We start from the raw sequence: 11,407 nt of genomic DNA on the forward strand, positions 1-11,407 counted from the left end.
TCACTTTTATATATGTTATTTTATTTTATCTTATTAAGCCAAAATTCCAGATAACTCTCTGGCCAACATATGACAGGAAGGGAAAGTAGCTAATATTTATTAAGAATTCATTAAGGGAACTTTCCAGAACGCTCGCTGAAAAGCGGAGGAGCAGCAGCTGCCCGAGCTGCGCCCAGCAACGCGCTCCTTCCCGCTCCCCCACACCAGCCTCGGCCCCCTCACCGGCTGTAGAAAATGGTGAAAGAAACTACTTACTATGATGTTTTGGGGGTCAAACCCAATGCCACCCAGGAAGAATTGAAAAAGGCTTACAGGAAATTGGCTTTGAAGTACCACCCTGACAAGAATCCAAATGAAGGAGAGAAGTTTAAACAGATTTCTCAAGCTTATGAAGTGCTCTCTGATGCGAAGAAAAGGGAATTATATGACAAAGGAGGAGAACAGGCAATTAAAGAAGGTGGAGCAGGTAGTGGTTTTGGCTCCCCCATGGACATCTTTGATATGTTTTTTGGAGGAGGAGGAAGGATGCAGAGAGAGGAGAGGTAAAAATGTTGTGCATCAGCTCTCTGTAACCTTAGAGGATTTATATAATGGTGCAACAAGAAAACTAGCTCCGCAAAAGAATGTGATTTGCGACAAATGTGAAGGCCGAGGTGGTAAGAAAGGAGTGGTAGAATGTTGTCCCAATTGCCGAGGTACTGGAATGCAAATAAGAATTCATCAGATAGGACCTGGAATGGTTCAGCAAATTCAATCTGTGTGCATGGAGTGCCAGGGCCATGGGGAATGGATCAGTCCTAAAGATAGATGTAAAAGCTGCAATGGAAGGAAGATAGTTCGAGAAAAGAAGATTCTAGAAGTTCATATTGACAAAGGCATGAAAGATGGCCAGAAGATAACATTCCATGGTGAAGGAGACCTAGAACCTGGACTGGAACCAGGAGATATTATCATTGTTTTAGATCAGAAGGACCATGCTGTTTTTACTAGGCGAGGAGGGGATCTTTTCATGTGTATGGACATACAGCTGGTTGAAGCACTGTGCGGCTTTCAAAAGCCAATATCTACTCTAGACAACAGAACCATTGTCATTACCTCTCATCCAGGTCAGATTGTCAAGCATGGAGATATCAAGTGTGTGCTGAATGAAGGCATGCCAATTTATCGTAGACCATACGAAAAGGGTCGCCTAATCATCGAATTTAAGGTAAACTTCCCTGAGAATGGCTTTCTCTCTCCTGATAAACTGTCTTTGCTGGAAAAGCTCCTACCTGAGAGGAAGGAAGTAGAAGAGACTGATGAAATGGACCAGGTAGAACTGGTGGACTTTGATCCAAATCAGGAAAGAAGGCGCCATTACAATGGAGAAGCGTATGAGGATGATGAACATCACCCTAGGGGAGGTGTTCAGTGTCAGACCTCTTAATGGGGCCAGTGAAGAACACTCCTGGCATTTTATATGCAGTAGTGAACGAATGAAGGACTATAATCATAGCTCACTACTTGCTATTATTGTTTTTGTTTTAATATTCAACTATAGTAGTGTTTTAAAGGTTAAATGAAGAATAAAAAATATAAAAGCTCTGAAAAAAAAAAAAAGAATTCATTAAGACTCACATGTACCACATGTCTTCATTTGCATTTTCTCATTTCTTAATTTTTTTTTACATTTATTTATTTTTGAGAGAAAGAGAGACAGAGCACAAGTGGGGAGGGGCAGAGAGAGAAGGAGACAGAATCTGAAGCAGGCTCCAGGCTCTGAGCTGTCAGCACATAGCCCGACACATGGCTCGAACTCACAAACCGTGAGATCATGACCTGAGCCAAAGTTGGATGCTCAACCAACTGAGCCACCTAGGCATCCCTTTCTCATTTATTTCTTGAGTCACTCTGATAAATTAGACATTATTAATCTCCTTTAACAGGGAAAGAAGTATAGGCTTAGAGAGGTTAATTAATTTGCCCAAGGTTATACAACAGTAAGCAGCAGATGCAGATTCCAATCTAGGCCCTTTTGACTTGAAAGTTCATACTCCTTCTTTCTCTTATATCAAACTGCCAAAGGAAAACATATGCAAAAACATATTCAAACTACAAAATCAAGCACCTATCTATCAAAAGAGAAGCTTGGGGTGTGCCTGTGCTGGCATGGGTGTGTTTTCATTATGATAAACAATTTCAATAAAGGAGAAAAGTGTCAATTGCCTCCTACCACCAAAATATCTTTTACTTAGAGATTTTATTTTATAGTAGTAGATTAAGAAATTATTCTTCTTTCTCAGGGGTTATTTCATTAAAAATATTTATTTCCCTCTTGTATTTTAGTTTGACTTACCTTTAGTCAGATCAATAGGGAAAAATGTAATTCAAAGAAAGTCACAGATGGAAGCAAAAAACACAGAAGAGAATTGGAGAGACCCTGAGCAGCATGCCTATAAATCCACTAATGTCCACCCGGAAAGACATGAAAAGCAAAACTTTCTTGATGAATACCAGTTTCCTGGAAAAGGGCAATTATGCTCTTCTCTTCCAGAAAGTTACTTAGAAAAGCCAGCATGACCTCTGCTTAAGTCTCCTGTGAATAAGTTCTGGAAGACGTCCATGGAAGTGTAATCCTATATAAAACCAAATAATCTTGAGGCAATTAGACTGATAGTGAATTTGAGTCTTAGTGGAAAGAGTCCTACAATGGTAAGTGAAGTAAACATTATTGGTGTCTTACCCACTCATATCACCTGCACATGTACATTGCACACAGCACACTGAATTAATAATTACCAGAGTTCAAAAGATGTTTGTGTATGTCTGTGTATCTCTTGAGAAGAGAAAACTAATCCTTAGGAGGGAAAATGGCTCATTTTTCAACTGACTTAATATGGAAAACTCCCTGCAATAAACATGTGTTGAGTTAAACAGGAAATCAGCAAAATTTATAAAGAAAAATCAGTTTGATAAACCTCTGGCAGCCTCAGATTCAAAGTGCTCTGATTATCTGATCAAAGTTTCAGCACTGAGTATTGGAAACGTCTGTAAGTGAGACCCTGTCAAAAGCAGATATTAGACCATAGCCATTAATAATCAGAATCATAACCTATCAAATGCATTGTACTGTTCCTCACCTTCCAGTCGCCCTAAAATAGAGTCTATAATAGGCAATTCCTGTATAAAAGAAGATATAAACAACATCAGTTCTAGGCATAAGAAAATATCTGTGGTTTATTTTGAAGGATAGCAAAAGGTCTACATGTCCTCAAAATGTACCATCCTTTGCCACACACTACTTGTCTCAAGTAGGAAATTCACCTTTAATGACATTTCTTTGGACTAGAACATAATATATGTTAATTATCCATTCACACACATGCCCTTTCCTTTAAGAGTAGAGTATGAGGGAATAGACAGAAACCAGGTTTATTTCATAGTGGAAAGAGAACAATTTGGAACATCCATGGAAAAAATCAGATCATTAAATACCAGTAAGTAAAGATGCCAGAAGATATGACAATAGAAAGAGTGAAGGTAAATTTTTCTAATATAATAACATAATTCATCTAGCTCACCTTACTCAGGAAGATTAAATCATGTATGCAGAGCTCTCTGAACTCCTTGAAAAGAAGCACAGACATACAGAGAATAATTATAGCTGCATTTTCTAGTACCTAAACAAGTCTTGGCTGAATGCCCCATTAGGTCATGCATATCATCAGACTACCATTAAGTAAGCCAAAAGAAAAACTCCTACATGCTAGTCAAGGAGCCAAAGAGTAAAATGCAGCCTTCAACAGCTCTGATTCCAACTAGAGTTCAACTTGGGCTCCAAGTATAAGAATCTGGTTCACATATTTTTAATGGGCATCTTTCAGATACTTAAGGAAGAAAGAAATTAGTAAGTTCCCTCCAAAACCTATCCCTAACATGTAAGGAATGAAGACTGCCACCTGTCTAGGATTTGAGTTTCACAGGCATGTTCACTACATCAAAGCATCAAGGGACAGGCTTTGAGTGAAGGCAGACAAGATCAAGAGACTTGCATATTTTAAATAAGACACAGAAATTACAACATAAAAAAAGGATCAGAACCCCTCTTTATTCAAATTCAGAAATCTGAGGGTCCTTACTGGGTTAGGCTTAAATTTACTATATGTCCTAGAAAAAGTACCTTGTTTAAAAAGGAAATTTAAGGAGAAACAAATGTATTTCATGGAGTTTTATAAATTAATAAAAGTATTCTACAAGGTGCTTTGAGATTCAGAGATTAAAGAAAACTGTGAAGCCTAATAAAGCATTCACTTTCCCTAATGCTGTGAGACTGAGTGGCTTTTCTCAGCTGTTGTCAAAGAATTTTTCCATATTTATTATTTCCTGATGCTATCTATACCAATAGCTATACCAAGAGCAACAATGTCTTACTTTTAATTAATTAAGCTTTAAAAATTGAAAAGGAATATTATATATGGTATCTTTTAAGATTCTTAGCTATATTGTGGAGATAGTTATTTTTACCTCAATTTTACAGAAAAAGCAACTAAGATTAAAAAAAGAAATTACCAATTTACTCAAGGTTACACAAGAGCTAAGTAGTAGAACTGAGTGTCAAACCCATGTTTTTGGACTCCAAATCTATGACATTTCCTCCCACCAACCTAGATTTTCCTACCAACTAATGATATAGACAATTCTTGTTTTTATTCACTGCTAATTTCACAAGGAAGACCTTCTAATCAGACCTGTTAAAATAGTTGATCTTATTATTAAGGCAAAATTATAGTAATTTTCATCACTGAGAGCATAGTGAAGGTGCAAATTACAACTCTTTTACATGACCCACTCTAAGCAAATAGATCGGAGACTTCAGATTATTCTCAGATCAACCTAATGCAAGGGGATTTCTTTATTCTGGACCTTAACTTGTGAAACTGAGTCTCCAAAGTGTTGATGCAATCCACATGTAGTGTTATGAAAGTCTGCCTGAGCCCCAGCCCCAGGGGCAGGTGGTTCGTTTGATCTTTATAGTTGTAAAGGAAACATTTGGTAATCAGACTGAAAAAGTACTCTAGAGAAAAACAGGAAGGCATTTGTACCGACATGAAATTCTTCTTTTTCTGCCTAAATCTCATTCTGCCAGCAGTAAAAGAATCTGAAGAAGAAACCTAGGAGAATAGAAAGAGTTTTAGAAGCACTTATTAGAGTGGTTCTTGCAATAGCAATAAAAATAGAGGTAAAGAAAAAAATCCAAAATAGTTCTTTTTGTCATAGCTTATTACAGAAAGCCTCCACAATAGTGTATTTCTTTTTTTTTTTTTTAATTTTTTTTAACGTTTTTATTTATTTTTGAGACAGAGAGAGACAGAGCATGAACAGGGGAGGGCCAGAGAGAGAGGGAGACACAGAATTGGAAGCAGGCTCCAGGCTCTGGGCCATCAGCCCACAGCCCGATGCGGGGCTCGAACTCACGGACCGCGAGATCGTGACCTGAGCCGAAGTCCGACGCTTAACCGACTGAGCCACCCAGGCGCCCCCACAATAGTGTATTTCAATTGGACTTTGCTGGGTAACAAACCACCCCTAAGCCAAATGGCTTAAAACTTATTTTTATTACTTTTCACTCCTCTGAGGTGGTTCCTCTTCTGACCTCACCTGCAACTTAGTCACGTGTTGTATTCACCTAGAGAATCAGCTATAGTGAAGGTGGGGAAATAGACTCCATCTGTTAATTGGAGAAGTCACATTGCAAAAGCTTATGGACACAGGAAGGCATAATTCTTTGGTGTCCATTATGACAACAATCAATTACTCGGCGGTCTTTAATTCCAGCTGTATATAGAATCATCTGGGATAATTTTAAACAAATACAATTGACTGGGTCTCACTCCTAGAAATTCTGATTTAAGTGGTCAGAGGTAAATCCCAGGCATCAGCAATTTTTAAAGCTCTCCAGGTGATTAACACTAAGCAAGATTTAAGAACAACTGTTTTCTATTCCAATGACTGAATTATAGTAGTTGCAGAATAAATGAGAGTATTTCACAATAAGAATTTCATTCTCAGGTAAATGATCAGGGGTAATAAAAATAGAAGACAGAAAAGTATTGGATCACAGTCAATAACAGAACCAAAACAAAGACACTAACTCAGTCAAAACTAGCTATGGATTTTTATCAATACCCTAATGAAGGGAGATAGATAATTAACACCAGACAAAAACTGATGAGCCATATAGCTATGTGTTATATCTGTAATTTGTTATATACATATTTATAGATATGCTTAACTATTTAAAACTTCGTGCACAGTTCATTCATTGGTATTGTTTTGGTTTTCACCAATTAACTTTTAATTTTCCTTCTAACACACCAGTTCTCAACACAAGTTGAAGCTAGTATAGTTTTAAAGAATAATGATGCAAAAGCCCAAATCCAAGTATTCTGATTTAATTGCCCTGGAACAGGACCAGGCATCAGATACCTGGTGATTCTAATGTAAAACCTAGCTTGAGAACTATTGCCGTAAGATATCATTTTTTTTTTAATTTTTTTAACATTTATTTTTGAGAGACAGAGACAGACAGAGCATGAGTGGGGGAAGAGGCAGAAAGAGAGGGAGACACAGAATCCGAAGCAAGCTCCAGGCCCCGAGCTGCCAGCACAGAGCCTGACATGGGGCCCAAACCCCTGAACCGTGAGATCATGACCTGAGCCGAAGTTGGACGCTCAACTGACTGAGCCACCCAGGCGCCCCAAGATATCATTTTAAACAAAACTTTTCAAGTATTGTTAAGGAAAGTTTGGCATTAACTCTGACAGACCAATCTATATAATATTTTCCCTTAGGGTTGAACACAGTTCTCTGAAGACAGGACCTATATCTTGTTCAACTCTGTATATCAGTAGCCTGTCATATGTGTGGCATAAGACATAGAATGATAACTGTCTTACAGAATGAGTACCTCAACCTACTGTTGTGTAAATTTGGATGAGAGCTAAATATACTACAGTTTCTAGAAACATCAAATACCTTGATTCATTAAAAAAAAAAAATACTGGGGCATCTGGGTGGCTCTGTCGGTTAAGTATCTGACTCCAACTCAGGTCATTATCTCACAGTTTGTGGGTTCAAGCCCCACTTTGGGCTCTGTGCCAACAGCTCAAAGCCTAGAGCCTGCTTCAGATTCTGTGTTTCCCTCTCTCTCTGCCCCTCTCTTGCTCTCCTCTCTCTCTCTCTCTCTCTCAAAAATGAATAAAAGTTAAAAAAAAATTTTAAATACAAATACACAGTGATAAAGCACTGTGCCAGTTACTTAATGTATGTATTCATTGTATTAATGCCAGGCCATTGAAAATATCTTTTAATGCAATTGGCAGTTACATCTAAGGTAAGCTAGTGGTTAGAAAACCTCCTATTATTTGAATACCCAAAGATTAACTGAAATAGTCCTTTCCATCAGAGACAAAACTTAAAACAGAACCCATTAACAGTCAATATTCCTATACTCCAGAGCCTCTAATACAGTAAACTGGCATCCCCAGAGACAACAGACTTGGCACGCCCACTCCATACTACACAATTATCTTTTAAACTTTTGATACTTCTTATCTTCAATCCTTGCTCTTTACTCCTCACTCTGCTCTTGCATTTATCCAACTCCTAAATCTTTCTGGCTTAACCTTCTTTCCTGACTGAACATTTAGTCTTTGGAGTTTGATTTTTCTAGTTTCAACCCTCCATCCTCTCTAGAATACAACTGAGACTGACTCTGACTTTTCTTACTCTCAGCCGATATCAGAAAATCATGTCAGTGGATCTTCAGTCATGGGGCACCAACCATGATGTTCCATTGGCCTATGCCCTTTGTAGGCTTCACCCTCCTTCCAACCCACATACTTCCAGGTCAACCACACACTGAGACTGGCCCTCTCAAATCCCTATTTAGGATACGTGGACTTAGGGGACTTTAGAAATCAGAGATCACAAACTAATATTGGTCATTATCCTAGAGGGAAGAAAAAAAAAAATATATATATATATATATATGAGAAATTCTGGATTTAGGAAAATCAAGTAGATTTCTTTAGTGGAAGTCTTCATAGAGCTTTTATATACATTGCATTTCCAGCACTGGTAACTTGAAAAATTCTGATAATTCTCACTATCTCAAATTTGGAGATAACTAAATTGAGATGAGATGATACTCCTTCTCAACCTCTCTCTCTTGCACACCCATACACACACAATTAGCTTGGAAGAAAGGGTAGGAGGTTGGTATGGAGAGGGATGGATTAGAGACTGGTGAAATTAGAGAAATTTTTAGGGCTATCTATTGGAAACAAAGGCTCTGGACCTCCATACTGAATTAAAAGAGTTACTTCAAGCCCTAAGGTATCTCCTCACTATGGGAATGGGATATGTTCATGATAAAATAGAGTGAATTTTGATATACTATAGTTTGCAATGCCTCAGAAGATCAAATCTCAGAGTATTACAGTACTTCATATAATTTTATCTTAGCTCTAACCAATTCCAGAAATACTCCCATACTCTCAAGCTACAGTAAAGTGGATGGAATACAAATTGTCCAGCCTAAAAATTTAGGTTTAGAGAGAATAATGAACCAAATCAAGAGAAATCATCTATGTTATATCAAAACAAACAGAATGTCTGAAAAAGTAATACCTACATTAAACAAAAACAACATTTTGGAGAGGAAAATGGCATAGCAACTATAGCATATTGCACTATAGAAAAACACCAGTGGACAATAAGGGTGTGCAAAATGGAATTCAATAGCCTATTCTGAAACAAAAACCTAAATAATGGAAAAAAATCCATTATGAATGCATTGAATAGCAGAGCATAATAAAAAAAGATTAAATTTAATAAAAGTAAGCTTTTCATCAACCTAAAAATGATATAAAAAAGCAGTAAGATGAGAAGAAATAGGAGATTGAAGCATTAAAAAAAAATAGCACTTTAAAAGACCTACTAAAAAAAATAAGGGCACCTGGATGACTCGGTTGGTTAAGCATTCGACTTCATGATCTTATGGTTGTGAGCTTGAGCCCCACATTTCTGCTGTCAGTGCAGAGCCTGCTTTGGATCTTCTCTCGCCCTTTCTCTCTGCCCCTCCCCTGCTGGTTTTCTCTCTCTCAGAATAAAATAAATAAACTTTAAAAAAATAAAATAAAGACCTACTAAAAAAATTAATAATAAAAAATAAAATAATAATAAAAATAAATATAAAAATAATAATAAAAATTAATAATAAAAAAATAAAAAATTAAAAAATTAAAAAAAGACCTACTAAATAACTTAGAAGAAGCAAGAAACAAAACAGAATTACTAATACAGAGGAAATGCTTGAGATAATTATGCAAACATGGAGGAAAAAGCCAAAACAATTAAAGCAATTAGAGAAAAGGTAATGGATATGAAGGCCAACCTGAGACAACAAAGATATAATGAATTATTTTGAGTTCTATAACCCCAGAACTATATGCAAATACATATCCAAAGATACAATACAACTATGCACAAAGGACAACCTAAGTTTGGTTATCAAAAAGACATTCTGTTTGAAATAAAACAAATACAATGATCAGCAAAAAGGTACATCTGGTAGTTACTGAATTTCAAAAATAAGAAAAAATTTTTTAGAAATTCCCTGCAAGGGGGAGAAAAAAAGTCATATTGGTTTCAGACTTCCCCAAAACAATGATTTCCAAAAAACCTTGGAGCAATATCTCTAAAGTTCTGAGAGAAACAGAGTATGGTCCAAAAGTATTATATCCAGCTAAGACATCTTACCAAAATTAAAAAAGACAACTATTTTAAAATGAAAAACTCAGAGAATACAGTAGCCACAAACTACTTTTTAAAAAACACAAAAATATCTAGATCATTAGTAGGATAGAAATGTTATAATAAATATATAAATAAATGCATAGATTAAACAAACAAATAAATGGAAATACTTATTTGAAGTTGAGGGAGCAGCAACATACACTTGTGAAGAATTTTCATTGCCCAAATTCAAGGAGCACCATTCATGTTCTAAACTAAAACACTGAATGTGGTGGCTATAAAGTTTCAATTTAGATTTACTTTTATTAAAATCAAAGACAAAATTAAATTATCTTATTTATAAGAACATGAAATTTATGACCAGTATATTTACCAAATTATTTCTACCTGTCTGCCTATCTATGCCTTTACCAATAGGTATGCATAAGGATAGATCGTTGTTTACTTGTTCTTAAAGATTATTATGGAAGAACATTTGGATTTAACTATTCAGTAATGATTAATTTAATTACATATAGATATGGAGCAATTTATAAGTAATATTTGGTATTACAGGGAAACTATGTAATTGTCCTAGTCCTGGATTTTATCACATATCCTTTTCTCTGGTCAACCTGATTATTTGTCATCCTTTTTACTCCTTTTCTTTTTAAAAAAAAGTTTATTTATTTGGAGGGGAGGGGGGTGGCGGGCAGAGAGAGGAGATAGAGAGAATCCCAAGCAGGTTCTGCACTGTCACCATAGAGCCTGATGGGAAGCTCAAACCCAAGAACTGTGAGATCATGACCTGAGCTGAAACCAAGAGTCAGACACTTAGTCAACTGAGCCACCCGGGCACCCCCATTTTACCCTTTTAACATTCCATTCTGTCCACATATGTCTTAATCCTAAAGAATAACCCAGCCTAGGTAGGTGTTATGAAGATATCAAGTCCCACATATCTAATTCATTTTTCTGGATTTAATTTCCCTCTTAGAGAGCCTGAAAGGAGCATTCCTATATGCCATATGTCCATAGCACCATGACTACCACACCTTGTTAGAGAAGCATGGACACCAGTTCCAAGACCAATGCTTTGCTTAGCCACAAATAAATGAAAAATAAACACACACTGTAGTAATTAGTGATAGGACTTGAATTACATAATCAGGGCCAGGACAGTCGTGTTGGACCATGTAAAAGATTAATAAGACAAAAAGCTGGTTGCTGCAGAGAGGAAATAATTAATTAGACATGTTTACAGAAGCAAAAAGAAGTATATGCCACTGCTCTAGAAAGAAAGATTCCACCTTCAGTTTGGGGGAAAGGAAAAAGAAGGAATAGATAAGGATTTAGGAAATAAGTTAGGGAAGAATTTAAGAAAAGGTAGCAAGGAGTCTTATTTTGGCCTTAGCCTCAACCATGTGCCCCAGCTTAGTTCAACCCATATTTAGGGATATATGGTACTTAAAGATAAATCAATATATTCATACTTTATTCTTTGATGAACTGCTATTAACTCTGTATAATTCCTTTAGAGAAAAGAATAATAAGTGATAGCCTTCAGGTAACTGAATCTTTAAGTAATAGTCATGGCCCCTGACCTTTAAGGGGTTGAAAAGTTGGTATG

General features: G+C 36.5%; 1 pseudogene; it reads left to right on the plus strand.

Moving 5' to 3' along the window:
- The first annotated feature begins 212 nt into the window (after positions 1-212).
- On the plus strand, positions 213-1,581 carry LOC122227234 (annotated as a pseudogene).
- Positions 1,582-11,407: the final 9,826 nt, after the last annotated feature.

Source organism: Panthera leo, chromosome C1, assembly GCF_018350215.1.
Source record: "Panthera leo isolate Ple1 chromosome C1, P.leo_Ple1_pat1.1, whole genome shotgun sequence".
NCBI classification, from domain to species: Eukaryota; Metazoa; Chordata; class Mammalia; order Carnivora; family Felidae; genus Panthera; species Panthera leo.